This window comes from Morus notabilis, unplaced genomic scaffold, assembly GCF_000414095.1.
Source record: "Morus notabilis unplaced genomic scaffold, ASM41409v2 Scaffold240, whole genome shotgun sequence".
Taxonomy (NCBI): Eukaryota; Viridiplantae; Streptophyta; class Magnoliopsida; order Rosales; family Moraceae; genus Morus; species Morus notabilis.
The window spans coordinates 8,832-24,692 of record NW_010368048.1 but is presented as its reverse complement, the minus strand read 5'-3'; the positions used below and the strand labels follow the sequence as shown (position 1 = coordinate 24,692).

General features: G+C 40.1%; 1 non-coding gene across 1 annotated transcript; it reads left to right on the top strand.

The window, feature by feature from the left end:
- Positions 1-45: 45 nt before the first annotated feature.
- LOC112094646 lies at positions 46-152 on the top strand. The gene has a single exon (XR_002903640.1). It is a non-coding gene; the product is annotated as a small nucleolar RNA R71 (small nucleolar RNA).
- Positions 153-15,861: the final 15,709 nt, after the last annotated feature.

Here is a 15,861-nt window from a genome sequence, read left to right as displayed (position 1 = left end):
ATTGTGAGTCCATCGTAGAAATAGCTTACGAGGCGCCAACTTTCATATCCATGGTGGGGACATAGATTTAACAGATCTTTAAAACGCTCCCAAGCTTGATAGAGCGTTTCATTTTCCTTCTGAGCGAAATTTGAGATCTGTCGTTTCAAATTATTAGTCTTATGGTGTGGGAAATACTTGTTGAAGAATGTCGTCGTCATTTCTTCCCACGTACCAATAGACTTGGGCTAAAAAGAATACAGCCAGCTTTTAGCCTTGTCCTTCAGAGAAAAAGGGAAAACCTTTAATCTGACGGTGTTTGCGGCCTCAGCACAGCTGTGAAAGGTGGCCACCACCTCTTCAAACTCCCGAATGTGTACATATGGATTCTCGTTCTCTAATCCGTGAAAGGTTGGAAAAAGTGCAATCATGCCCGGCTTAAAATCCGTAGGCGGTGCATTCGGTGGGAACATGATGTAAGATGGGGTGGCCGTGCGCGTTAAGTGCAAAAACAGAGACATAGAAGACGAGTCGGATAAAATTTCACTAGGGGTTTCTAAATCTGGACGTTGAGCAAATCTCCCTAGTTCATCTCTATACCGATGCATTCACCCTAAGCGGCATTCTTTTTTTTTTAATTTTTTTTGTTTTTTTTTATTTTTAATCAAAAAGAAAATAATTATATAAGAACGTAAATTGTAACCACCGAGAGTGCTCCCAGGAAAGACTATAGCTCTTGGCTCAATGAATAGTCTCCTAGACAGAGCAACGTTCCCAGGAAAGATTGGTAGGGCGAGGCCCACTTAAGTACCAACTTTTCTAGACAGAACTCCCTCAGATTGTACTTTCCACGTAACCACACAATTATTCTCAAAATTAATTATTAAATTTTAGTGAGTAAATTATGAAATGTAATCTAATTAATGAAAACTATTCCTAAAGTCAAAAGTCTAAATCTACCAAATTATGAAAATCCTAGATTAGGAATCTAAATTAGTCAATTAATTACCATCTTAATTATAATCCTAAATATTAATGAAAACTATAAAAGGAAAAATTAAATTAGGCAACAATTAAAATACACGAATTAGGAAACAAAATAAAATCCTAATTTACAAAAAATAAAAAATTACAAAATCAAATCACAATTAATTTTAAAACTAAAAAGGGAAACTAAAATTAGCAATAAAAACAAATACTAAAAGTGTGAGTTTTTTTTAAGCAACAAAACTACGGAAATAAAAAAAAAAGAAAAATGTAACAAATGTTAAAAAGGTGAACACAGAAACAAACAAGGGAAAACACAGATGAAGAACGTGAGAAAGGTAACTTTTTTTTTTTTTTTGATTAAGAGATGACAGCAGAAAAGAAAAAAAAAGTATATATATATATATATGCAACAACTATGAATTTGAATAAGGACACGGCAGCCAACAACTAACCCTTTTTTTTTTTTGAAATAAGAAACGAGAAAGAGAGGAAGAAAAGCAAATAAATAAAAATTAATAATAAAAAATGTATAATGTAACGTAACAGAGAAGAACGAAAAGCAAAGAAAAGTTTTTTTTTTAAATAGTGGCTAAAAATAAATCACGCAAATCAAGAAATAAAACTGAATAAAATAAAAAAAATGCACTTACCTCTTTGGCTCAAAAATCTACTGATCAGTCTTGCTAGTAGCACCGCACCAGCAACGGCGCCAAAATTTGGTTAACACCCCAAAGTGATATTCACAAGCGGTCAATTGTAGCACAGAAGGGCGGTCGTATCCACAGAGAGATAACAAAATAACAAGAATGATTAATAGAATAAGAGCGTTAGAAAGTTTTTGAGATTTTTGTTGCAAATAAAATAAAAAGGAGAAAATCTGTAAGAAGAAAACGGTAAGGTGTCGAGAATCCCTAATGTTTCGTTCACCAATCCAAGTTTTGATTCACAATATTAAATAACCAAATAAATTAAATCTGTATGTTGACTCCAGAAATATTATTATTACAAGTTATCTAAAATCGACAATATATCAATCTGACAATATTGCAGTAAAAGACAATTTGTAAAATAATTTGAATAACAAAACATTGCATGACAGAATTACATAAGAAAAGCGTGACTGAACTTATATAAAAATTAACACACAATATTTTGAAAAGTAATAGAAAAGTAGATGAGATTTAATTCATGCAGATGTTGAAGTTTACAAAACAGGGAATCAAAACCCCGAATTGGGTCACTCAACAGAAGTTCATCTCTAACCTCACCAAGAAAACTCTAGCCTATCTTGCAAAACATTCTCACAAGTTCTAGAGAGAAAATATGAGACTGACAGCAAGACGACAGAAAACTGAATAAAAAAGCCTCTCAAAACCTTAGGCTAACCCCTATATTTATAGTGTTCAGAGGTTGCCTGTCAAATAAGGAAATAAATAGTAAAACTAGAAAATTACAAAAGAAAAGGAAACAAAATAAAAGTACACGAAAAGGAAACAAAATAAAATTACTCATAAATTAGGAGAAATCACATATTTGATTTGGGGAAGAAATCTGGTAATTTGCTCTGATTTTTGGGGAAGGAATTCGGATTCAGCGCCGGAGGGACACGTGTCGAAGCTTGATTGGATCAAAGGAATAAAGTACCACGTGTCGTGCGCATAATGGAGGAAGTCTGCTGGCGCGGTCAGAGTGGAGACAACTCATGGGACAGATGTCGCGTGCGGAGGAAAGAGCAGGCTGGCGCACTGAGTCGTGGGGCCCACGTGGAGGAACGCTCTAATGCGCGCTGATGGCTGCGTGGAAGACACGCGTGCCCTGAGAGATCGGCGTGCTGGTGATGCGCGCGAGAGAGAGTGGGGAAAGGCGGAGAGAAATAGTGGCTTGGCTCGGCTTAGTGTGGCTCGGTGCGGCTCGGCTGAGGCTTGGCTCCGGATGGTTGAAAACATGGCTTTCATGGCTTATTTTTGTGTAGCTTTTTACACTGTAAATAATTAAGCAAAAACTAGACAAATTCTAATTAAAAATATTATGAATAAAAATAATGGAATTGTTTAATTAAAGCTTAAATATTTTAATATTATATAAATCAAAAGCAGTATTTATGGTGCATTTTCATGCACTAATCAGTTGGTTCCACAGCATGCTCCTCGCCGCTCTATGGAGTGGGGGGCAAGACTCTCTTTCTCAAAGGCTCTGTTCATGCTAGCCCCCAAAGAGTCACTAGTTTTCCACTATCTCTCATCTGGCATCTCAGTGCAGTCCTACAGCTCATAGCCTATCTTACCACAACAAAAAGATTGTAGGTAGGCCCTCATATTCAAAGTGCTTCTAGAGGCATTGCTTCCTTCACCAATCATAACACCCAGTAAGATGGGCTTTTGCAGATCTAATTCATTACATACCTTGGCAAAGAAACCAAGGCAGATCTGTGATTATCCCATGGGGGAGGTGTCAAGCTTGATTGATCTCCCTTTCTCTTTTGTTATAATGGAAACTATTGCACAAATTAAATCTTGATCCCACTATTCAAAAGGAAGACTGAGAAGATGAATGAATCCAAACCAGGGCCCTGGCCGTCTCTAGAGAGAAATTTGTTCTCTATTGTACTTTATTTTAAATGGAAATAAAAGCAAATGCTGCTCTATTCTCAAGGGCCCCCATCCAGCTCTACTTTTTATCTCGGTAGTCTGGTATGTGTAAGTTATACCAGCCTTACAACTAGATTTAAGGAGTTCCATTAAGATAAAGTCATCATTCATCTTCCATAGCTGACATAGGCGTTCAGCCAAAGCATCAACCGTTCATTTGCTGAAAGTATAGAGATAAGCTTTCCTCATAAGCTTACCTTCCCCAGCCTTCCTTTTATGGTTCAATACCTTATTTGGGACAAGCACCCGATGAAACTGACTGAATCTCGTATCACTGCCAACCATTTGGTGGTAGAGTCCAAACCCCTTTCCCTCCATTTCGACAATGAGTTCTCCTTCCGTTTTGCCTGCTCTCGCTTCTGTACTCTTTTTCCTATCTCTCTCTCAATATCTTTCTTTCATCCTTGCCATCTTCCTAACGAAATTGATTGGTACACCATCCATCCTATGCTTGGTTCATGGGAACTACAAGTTTGACAATCAAAGGTTGGGCAGCAAGCCGCTTCGAGCTCAAAGCACGAAAGCCAGATCTTGAAGCTAGGATGCGTGAGAACTAGAGCTTCAAAAGAAGCCGTAGCAAGGGTTGGTAGTGTGGCCAGAGGCCCACTTGCTTCTAACGTTCTACACCTTCTAACATAAATAAAAGATGTTGAATTATCTTAACGCCTTTTCTTCGTTCATTCCTGCGAATCCATCGCGTTACTTCGATGAATTCCCCGCGTACGTGCCTTTTCCTACTAAGGAAGCTCCTTAGCATGCCGTCGATTAGCTAAATTCTTTTAGTCATGCGAACAAGACCCTCGCAAAGCGGATTTGGTTCCATCCTATACCTCCTATCGAACGAATTTCAATACAAATGATTGTCCTTTTGGTTGCGATGATTTCTTTTTTTTGTTCAAAGCGAAGCGAGCGATGCTATTGTCCCCTTCCTTCTCCTAGTGCTCATTGACATCGTATGCGGGTCATCGGGATGGGGAACATCATATATGAAATGACTTGATCCATGAACGTGCCTACCCAATATTGGCCAGGGAATGGACCAATTCCTTCATTCAATGCATATTGATTGAGAATCTGTGCAGGAGATCAGGCCGTGAACCTTTTCTTCTCTCAAGTCCAGAGGGGAACTCTTAGTTAGGTCCCTCAATGACTTGGATTGATGCCTATCGGTAACAGGAAGCTCAGGATTCGCGCCATGTATGTGGCACACAACTGGTTCTATCGATGCGAATCAACAAACCAAAGGGAAGTTTGGTCTTCGAAATCAAACGGCAAATCATGATACAAGAGGGGAGCTCTGACGTGCCATTTAGTAGCACTCATGGGATCTGGTCAACAAAGGTGTAACTATGAAGTCAGTCGGGCAAAGCCTTTAGAAAATGATCCAAAGTGTGCAAGCGAACCCAATAATGCCACAAGCCTTTCGATGAAGCCTGCACCCACTGGGAAAAAGGAATAATAGACCTTGCCAGAGTTTCTCGATAAGGGGTCTTAAACAACATAAGAAAAAGCTTCACCGACTGCTTTATCCACAAGAATGTCATAAAAGTTCACTCCCTCAAAAAGACAGCTTAGAGCGCAAGTCAAACTCATGATAGGTGAGCAATCACGCGCACATGGTTTAGCGGTTTGCTGTGCTCTGTGATCTTATTCTTCTCCAAGACCCAATGCTTTATCAGCTTCTTTAGCTTAGTAGGACTTCACGCTATTGCGTGAAAGATTTGTTTGGTCTCCCACTGCTATCTATGCTAGCTTGAAAGGTATGGCTACTATCTTGTTTCCTATTGAACCTCCTTCCCAATACAAGCTTCGCAGCCATCCCTGCTTGCATTTTTTTCAGTGTGGTCCGTCCAGTCCACTTCATTAAGTTACGGGGTTGGATGAAATAGCTATACGCTATGGTGCTCAGTGCCGAAGTGAGCTTAGCTGCCCTAAGTGGTTGATTCTTCCTTACTTTAGCTGGTCGACAAACTGAATTGCACTCGGTCTGAATCCTAACTCGAGGAAAGGTTCGCTTGTGCTTCTATCTTAAGTATGGCAGGTGGAAAAAGGCATGAGGATGAGGACAAAGGTATCGAGAGAGCCCTTTTTTCTATGGGGAAGGAATCAAATGAAGCCGGACAAGTTTATTATCACGATGTCAGACAGGCCACATGCAAAAAGAGAAAAAAACCTGATACGAAGACAGACCTTGACTATGATTTAACTAAGCATCATCTATCAGTCAGATCGATTACTCTGATGGATGGACCACAAGTCAGTTTTTGGCTTGTCACGTTACGTTAAGTAAGAATCTGTTGGAAATGTGTCCATAAAGTAGGATGTAATTTGTTATTTATGAAATGGCAAATATCGGACATCATTGTTTTGCTGACGTTTATAAATAAAATAAAGTTATGTTTTAATTCATACTCAAGAGTGTTAGTAATACTGCTTAGTCCATAGACTGTTATCAACGAAAGAAGAGTCAGCGAATCCCTGCCAAACAAGCTCTTCTGATATAGTTTAAAATTGATATTCACAGTCTTAGGATCGATTGGGCAATCGAATCCGATTATGACTGTTAGATCGAACCATGTGATGCTGGTCTCGGGGCATGGGAGTTGGACTCTGTGGTTGATCTAGACATGTTCACAACATGTTGAATAGACCATGTAACTAATTAGGTTAGAGCAAAAACCGTTTACTGAACTCTAAACCAAATTATTACAACCTAAGTATATTTGCATAATTATCTCAATCTTGAAGTGAATACATAACTCGACTTGATTTCTCATGATCTTTGATTCACCAATGAGATTAGTTCATAGTTTTTGAACAACATCTCGGCTATTGGGATCATGACATAATTGATTTGGAGTTGTGTGATTCATAGATATGGAATTCGTAAGTGATAATATCACCTCATGCTTTATTGATAGGTGTGTGAATAAATAAATCAGGCCTGGTATTCAATGATGGTAATCATTGATTAAGACATCATAACATGTGCGAGACATCTTACGAACATAAGTCTTTCTTATTCATAATCATATAAAGGAGTTGAGGAAATAATGACTGGAATGGTAAAATGGTAGTTTACTATACCATTCCAGTCACTGATATTTACGAAGGATAATAGTGCATTTATTCTGTGGACCATGTGATAAATTGTATTAACACCATCAGAAAAATAGCACATATGAATCGAGAGATTAGTCGGCATCGAACCTTTAGTGGAGTCGTACGATGTCGGAATTAAATACGTCAATAACTTATTAGGATAAATTAGTCGAGTATTGTAATTCCATAGCTTCGTTCATATGGGTCCATTCAGTCTCAAGGCTAGCTCTAATAAGTGGGAAAATTGAAACTGATGTTTTGTTACATGATTATGTTTAAATAAATTCATTATGTTATTTTTTTCATTTATTTGATAATTGAAAAATAAAAGGAATGAATTTGAATTTTGAAATTAATGGTGACTAATTTAAAATTCAAAATAGAATTTGAACATGATTTGATTTGGCAACAAAAGGGAAGGGAAAAATTCGGAAACCCTTGGCAAGTGGGAATTCGGATTTTGATTCAAAAAGGAAGGAAAAATTCAGAAATCCCATCTAGGGTTTGAGTTTTCAAATTTCCTCCTATAAAAAGATATTATTGAAAACCCTAGTGGTGGCTAAGAAAAAAAAGATATCTCACTCTCATTCTCTTCCTAGGGTGGCCGGATTTTGTAACAAAATTAGAAGGAAAATTGTTTCCTTAGGTTTTAGGAAAAAGAGCCCACTCTCTTATCCCAAAACACTTAGAGTCATAGTCTTGAATCAACGAGTGGTTTTTGGTGTGATCGTGTTCATAAATTAACGGTCTTGTTTCACGGCAATTCTCCATCTCGGAACGTGAGATAGTGAGACAAGATCCTTGCGGTCATATTTAATCTAATCGTCTTAAAGGTATGATTGTCATTTTATTCCTTTGTCAATAAACATATATCATGCATGTATCTCTCGTTATGATTTATGTTTAATTTGGAATTAAAAGATATGTGAAAATTTTTTGAAATTTCTGCCTTCAAGTTTGTTGTTGTTTAAATGATTTTTCACTTAAAAATCACAACTTGATCCTACAAGATCATCACCTTTAGGTATAGGAAGTCCCCTCCTATTTGAAGCAGAGAATGATCGCTCGAAGATTGAGAAGATAGAATCATATGCTTTAAGCATCGGTTGCGACATCGAATAAGACTTATCTAGGGAGCAAAGAGTCCAGTTGTCTTTTGTATTTGAAGGAGTCGAGCACAGCCTAAAAAGACGCTATGAAGCGGTTGAGGGTTGAGGGCGAGTGGATAGTTAGGCGGCTACTCTCCAGCCTTGGAATAAGACAGGACAGAAAGAAGAGCATATCGTGCCATTATGAGGCTAAATCGAGTCGTTGTCCAATCAACTAATTCCATTGTCATCTTCTTTTGCTCTTCCAGTTCGTTAAGGATCTTCGCTCACACCGAACCGGTTACCGACCTCCTCGTTCATAGTTTGGGCTGTGGGGTGTATGTATCGATGCCTTTCTTTATAAGAAGAGCCTCGAAGAGCAGAAAGAAGACCACTGATCATATATTTTCTTACATATTTGATTAAATAAGGACTTCACCTTATCTAACTAAGATAAGAAAATGAACCATTATAGGCAGAAAGGTAGCCCTTCAGGTGATCCAGTTTGATTGAATATTTTTTTCATCACCGGTATGAAGGAAGCTAAGTATAGGCCTTGTCTGTAGGTGGAATAGAGTACGTCGTTAGGCAATACGGCAAGCAGTAAGTACTGTTTTCTAATTATTGGACATAAAGGTCCTTGGAAGGAAGGCGAGCAAGCTGGTACAGATATCGGAGGTTTTAGAGCTAGCACTGGAGAAAGCAGCCAACCAGCAAGAGGAAAGCCTGTGAATAAATCAAGTACTGTTCTTGAAGTCTCAGAGCTGAGCTGAGCAGTAGCATCAGAGCTAGCTTGGCAAGAGATGAGCTCGAGCTTCATCATTATCTGAGTCGAGCGAGAGTGTCTTTCTTCTTCTCGAGTGAAGTAGCTTACTATTGCTCTGCGCGCTAGCCCCTCTATGTCTTTGCTTCGTGCTAATGCCCTTTTGTTTACGCTGTGTGCTCTGCGCGTTCTATCTAGCAAGCAAGCACAGCAAAGCAGCATGAGTTTTTTGCACTAATGCCATCAGTTGTTAGGGGAGGGATTGATAGATTCACTGATAAGCCATCCCATCTCGAATGAGATGTCGGAGGGAGAACAAATGGGACTGAGAGTGCACTTTGCGAAGCTTCTTTTAGATAAAAAAAGAAGCGGGATTGTGGAGCTGTGAAGCGGCAAAGCCGACTATAGATACACCCTACTTACGCTTTTAGCTTAGGTTTCTTAGTTAGGAACTTGCCTTTTAGTTAGGACTTGTCCTATTTGGTTTGGTAAAGGGTCAACCGGCCCAGGAGCCATAAGTGGAAGCTGACTTGGTGCCCTATTCGGTTAAAGGTTTCATACTATCAAACGTATCTGACTTTCTATCAAACAGCTTTTTGCTCTATGTTTCTAAATACAATACTGAGAATGCCCTTCTTTCTTGTCAAAATTTCATGCATCTTAGTATCCTGCGTGCTCGTGGTTGCTCTATGTGTTTCTAACTGCTGTGTAGTAGGGACTTGAATCTGCGACCTCATGGAGGTGCTTTTCCTAATAAGCTAAACGTGCCTCTGCTATACCTTTGAAGTGCAATTATAAAGTAAATAGCCAGAGGATGAAATACCTTATTTTCCAACCACAAACAACTTTATATACATACGGAAATGTCTTTCGAGTTGGGATATCCTTATGCAAGGTTCACTTTCCTGGTCAGAAAGAAGACAAGAACTAACGACTGAACGAACGAGTGAAACGGAGTTCACAACGGAAGAGTGATGGCATGCCATGCCGGGCAGGTGAGATCAAATAGATGATAAGTCCTAAAACAACTGGGAACCCCTATCTCCAACCGATGGAAGAGGTTAAGGATTTGGTGGAACAGCGGCAACAGCCTAAAGGCAAGCAATGGCATAGCTCGAGTAGAGCTAATAGTTCTTGAACTGCCTCATTATTAATCCTAGCCGGGTTAGAGCCATACATAGAGAAAGTTCCATTTTGATAGAGAGAGTTACCTTCTCACTAAAACTATGAATCACAGGAGGGAAATTTCAAACCGTATTTCTGGGGTGAAGGACTTCAACCTGAGACTTACTTAAATACCAAGCTTGTGAACTGTCCCCCGCCCTATCAGAGGTTAAGTTGGAGATCGACGACCATAATATAAAAAAAAAGGCTGGTGGCGAATTGTTGAGCCCTTGTAATTGAAGAACGGCCAAACTAAAGAGAAGCTGAAGAAGAGAGGGACTTAACTCTCTATAGAGTGGGATGGGAGGGCTCCATATGCCTTTTTGAAAGATTCATGCTTTGTATTTAAAGTTCTGGGATCCAGCACCATTGTCGCTGAAGGACAATAAATATTGGACTAGACTATTCCTTATGTAGATGTAGTGGATAAGCTCTCCGTGTTAGGATAGGCGTTCGGATTGGAACAGCTATTCTAAAAGTGGGCTGAATCCAACTGTTGCACGTTTTCCCTTTGGCTAAACCACCACTTCAGGCGCCTGGCTGGCACTTACTCAAGTTAGAGTTTTGCGCTATCTCAAAACGCCTGTACGCCTGCGAGTGTTCTCCCCGGTCCTACAAATTGAGCTTCCGAAAGGGGTGCTTGCTGGAGTAGCTCAACGAGATGTGGGTTCAATTCCTGCTATGCCTCATCCTAGTAGGTGTCTATGCCATTGGGCCAGCTAAACTTGCTCTGATCTAGTGTGCGTCCACTCCTGTTCGGGCTCACTTAGCAGAAAGCTAACTCTCTTCACCTACTTTAGCTTGAGCCCACCCGGACAGACTCTGGCATGACACCTGTCACCATACATAGGTAATAGCATGTCCCAATGCTATCTTCCTCGAAGTTGCTGCTCAATATGATCTTGTTTTTGGGGGGAGGATCCACTAAATGGACCAACGGAGCACTGTTGGGTCGATAGCCCTTGATCCGAGTTTTCGCTTGAAAGAAGCGCAACTTTTAGGATGGACTCTTCTAAATTAGAAAGGTGAAGGGAACCAAACACGTAGTATCATTGTGTAAATTGGCACCCCCTTACTTCGTTGTATGCAATGAATTTCATTGTTGGCCCATGGTCCTCAGTGAGGAAAGGACCTAGAACAGAGAAGAGGTCCCTTCTAGGAGAAGCCGAAGCAGAAGCGGAGATGGGGATTCCACACGTAGTCAACTCATTCAAATCTGTAGGTTACTGCGAGCCCCATACCAAGTCCATGATTCTCTAGATTCTATCAAAAATCGTCCGTCCATCAGTCCGAAACCGAGTGAGCATCCGTATCCATATGCATCACTACTGATCCTTTGTCCCTTTCTAAATCCAGCTTCAACCGAGCATACGTCTGCCGCAGGAACAGGAAGAATGAAAATTGACTTTTATGTTGAAATCTTTCCCGTTGGAATGCTGGGGGGCGCCACGCACATCTTGTAAGAATCATGCTTTGTATCTGAAGTTGTTGGCCCATGGTCCTCAGTGAGGAAAGGACCTAGAACAGAGAAGAGGTCCCCTCTAGGAAAAGCCGAAGCAGAAGCGGAGATGGGGATTCCGCACGTAGTCAACTCATTCAAATCTGTAGGTTACTGCGAACCCCATACCAAGTCCATGATTCTCTGGATTCTATCAGAAATCGTTCGTCCATCAGTCTGAAACCGAGTGAGCATCCGTATCCACATCCGAATCCGTCACAATAAGAGTGGTTAAGCCTAAGTCCAGAGACCTTTTCAGATGCCTGCCTTCACTAAAGAAAGGAGAAGACGAACCCCCGAAAGTATGCTTTCAAGTTCCTTTTCAATAAAGAATTTGCATGTGTTCAGTTAGTAGGAACCGGGAGTCTCCCCCTTCAAAACTATGGGATGTCTTGGCAATTCATATGTGATGCCCGACCTACCTATCTCTTTGGAAAGTGCTACAAGATTAACAATCCATCTCTAAGGCAATCTTTAAGGCGGAGAAAGAGGAGTTTAGCTAGCCTGATAGTAGTAAGAGAGAGTTCTCCGTGGCTTACTTTTCTTTTTGGAGATCCTAAATGGTAGAATACTACACAGCTTAAAGAGTGCATTTTTCACCAGGCAGCACATCAGCAGATGCCATAAATTCCTCTGAAAAATCATAGGCCATACAATATAATTCAAATTCCCCATTGTCGGGAGAAGTGAATCCAAAAATGGCAAGGAGCTCTGTAAATGCTGAAGGTGTGGTTCATCTAAACACTCATCTATGACAAGAACAATAGGTGCAGACATTCTGGAATCAGAAACTGGAATAAAACCAGGTCTCTTGTTTCCAGTTTGAACATAATCATAAAAAGAATTGTTTAAGTTAGGTTCTTTACAACCAAATCAAGAACAGAACCTTTAGGCGGCACCAAAACAATTATCATTACCTCTCTTTTCTCCCTGGTAACTAAGTCCAAATGGTAGGTTTCAAATCTTTCTCCCTTCGCTGACTCTTTATCTTCAGCTTCAATTATAGAGCATTCTGCTTCCCGGCGAACTTATAAATTCTTTGATTCGTTCGAGCGACGGCTTGGAGGGCAGGAGTAATAGGGCGGAGCATGCCGAAACTGGCCAAGCAAGCCTACTATCCTTTCTTTATTAGTTAGTGCCAGCTCTCCCGACGATGGAATCCCTTTCCTACAGCTAGTCCTAGTTCCATAATGCCCTATTACTAATTCCACTGCCCGCGCCGGTCTTTCAAAGCCTACTATCGAGGTGGGGTCCTTTCCTCTATTTGGTAGTGGGATGTGAAAGTTAAAAAATTTCCCGCTTCTTTCACATTAATCCGCGGAGTATAATGACCCATGGATTGGTTAGTCAATGATCTCCTCTCTCCAAATCAAAGAATTAGTGTACCAATTATGTTTACCCGAGGAGGGGGGAAACAAGGGTTCGATGAGAAAGAGCTATGAAAGAAAGAAGGCAGCATAAGCTTTCATTTCTTGGATTTTCCACTTCTTTCTGTGCATAGGAGGAGTTTGTCGAGAAGCACAACATGAACTAATGAAGAAATGGGTTATGGCCCCCGCTATGACTCCAGTACCCCTTTACTAGGAGAAAGTTTGACCCATTGTAACAGGAAATATTTTTCGCAAAACAACAGGCTAAAGGGCGATCGCCCAAGCAATTGATTCGGTTTCACAAAGATCTTTCTATTCGACTAATTCACTAGAGGTTTAGATCTAATGAGCGGAGGGACGTCTTAATTCAAAGGCACCTGCGCCAAAACTTCTTCAGAAAGGGGAGAGTTGATGATATACATATCAAAAATTCATGTTGGTTGATGAATGGAATCTCTTACTTTATTGGGTGGTTTCACACATAGGGTTTCGCTTCCTCTCTCTTTAAGCAGATGATGCATGCTCTTCTATAGCGGTGATAAAAAAGCTTTCCTACACGCCCTTCTGTCTTCCTGCTCATTTCTATTCTCCCACACACCCACTCTTGAAAGGCTAGCCGGGAAAGAAGTGCTTTTTCGGGTTTGGTTTGCCTAGATAGGAAGTGCGCTTGGAGTGCTTCTAGTAACGAAATTGAAGTGCAATATCTTTCTGTTTTATTTTAGGGGTATGATTCTTTCTTTCTTTGGCTTAAAAGCTAGAGCTTGTGCTTCGGTAGCAGTACCTATTTTAGAGCGATATAACCTCGTTGTTCGCCTCTCAATGTCCAGGTCATTCCCCTGCCCTCTCTCTCGATGTGGTGCCTTTCATTCTGCTTTGTCAACACTTTATTTATCGCAATGCTGAAAGGTAGGATTTCAGGTCTTTTCCCAAGCTATTAATATTCATCAATGACATAGTATTAAGAGATAAAGACTTTTTTTATTTGATCTTCCATCCGCAAAGACGATGAAAACGGTAGCTGAACCACTTACTTCAAGTGCTAGCGTACAAGAAGTCACTTTCGGCAGTGAATCACATCACATGTCGAAATACCAAAATGTTTAATCATCGAGGTTTGGGCTTGGTCTTTCACCTATCATGTATGGCGTAACGGCATCTCGTGCTAAGAAAAAAGTGGGGTTGAACCAAACTCCTTTCTCGTTCCCTTGTACAGCCCATTACCAGGCAATTTTCATTATGTCTTCTTTGTAGTGTCTTGGGAGCTTAGGAGTGAGCCAATGCGTACAAATAGACAGACTAGGTTCCTCCTTTTATGTTAAGGTTGGTGCAAGTCTGTCTATGATTAAGAGTCTAGGTGGTGTTGAAGCTGGCTTATTCATGCTAGTCATCTTAGAGCTATGAGTCAGACACCAAATCTTCCATAGTAATCTTGTTCATATATCGAAAAAGCTTTTGAATATGATAAAAAAAATATTAAAGTGTTTTGTCTCCTCCCCAAGGTAGCATTGCTGAGCGAGCGATCCCTGTCTTGTTTATCTAGCTAGCTTTTCTCCGTGGTACTTAAATTCTATTTGTGAGAGCTCCTTCGGTAAGGAGTCTTCTGTGTGTTATAATCTTTACGGGAATGAATCACATATGTTGGTTGAGAATTGCTCAGGAATTAATTGATAGTTACTTTTCGGGTTGGGCTACTCTTCTTTTTTGTCGATCGAGCTGTTTTCCCTCATTCCACTCGTCCAGCCTTCTTCACGAACTTGTACAATCGATGCCACAAAGATAGCCAACTCTATTATCGAAGAAATAAGGAAAAGGGCAACGATTTGGCACTAGATATCCGGAGGTGTGGAAAGAGCAGCTGTGAGAAGCGAAAAAACCATCAAAAAATGACGATTGTTCATGAAGGTTTCCACAGAAAAACCCCTTAGTTCTGGCAAACGGATCACAATTACAGGTACCTAGGAGCATACCGATGGAATGAACGAAATACAAACAGTTAACATAATATGGTCATAGATCTTAGGTTGTAACTTGATCATGAGCGAATTTGTTGATGTTGCACCCACGAAGTATGGAAAGTGCCAAACATTGGGAACTACCCGGGGAGGAGTTAGGAACAGGAACAAGGAGAAGCGAGAACCACTTAAATAGAGGAATCTATTGTATTTCGTCCTTTGTTCTCCATAGCAACTGGGGATCAAAAAGCACCAAATTTGATGACTTATTAAGGGAAAGACGAAATAAGAGCATGCTATTGAAGACGTTGCAACATATGTCGGGGAGGCCTCCGTTGATTGTGTACGAACAAAATACGAGTCCAAAGGCAGGGTAAGAAAGGGTTTAGCTAATGGAGATATTAACTCTTCCGAGAACCAGTAACGCGTAAACCATGTCAAACCAAGATCGATCAATATCCGAACGGAACGGATTCAAACTTCTCCTAGAATAGTTTCCGGTGCGAAATGAAATTCATAGGATATATATGAGTAATTCAACGGCGAACTAGAAATATTTGATAGGATTCGATTCATTCTAGTAATGAAAAAAAAACTAGCAGTATTTATTATGTATCTTTCATCACTACATCGAAGGCTTTTTTTTTTTTTAATATATTGATAAGATAGCGCGGTACCCAAACTGTATCAATGATTGTGATCCTCATTGTGTACATAATTCGTCTTAGGATCTACCAAAGAAAATTTTTAGGTATAAAGCATATAACAAAAGAGTTTCCATTTCTATCGGTCATAAAATCAAAAAAGAAAAAATAGACAGGAACAATTTGATTCTCTAAGCAAGCAGGTTTTGGGTTATTGTTTCAGCACCCTAATTCTTTTGTTGGCTCTGATACCAAAAAAGAAAATAGAGAAAAAGACCCTTAAGAGAGTAAAGAAAGAAAACCATTTTCAAGAGACAAACTCCAGTGAACCACTATCCTCCTCTCTTCTGTTCTTCATTCCCCTTTGAAAGAACTAAAAAAAAGAATATAACGCTCTAGTCTAATTGAATACTTTTAACGCTCATGCTATTTGAAAGAGCTTTCAGCATGGAGTGGAGACTCGATAACGTACACAAAGAGTAACAGATCCATATGAATATCGTCCTAATTCAGGTCTTGTTCCGCACTTTAATGGATAACTCAAACCCTTACCTTGACCATCTTCCGAAGTTCTAAATAATCTACGGATCAAAGGCTGTAGGGGCGAACTGCTCTACATTCAGCCACGCCACAGTGACCCCCGAAGCGATCTTCTAGTTGTGG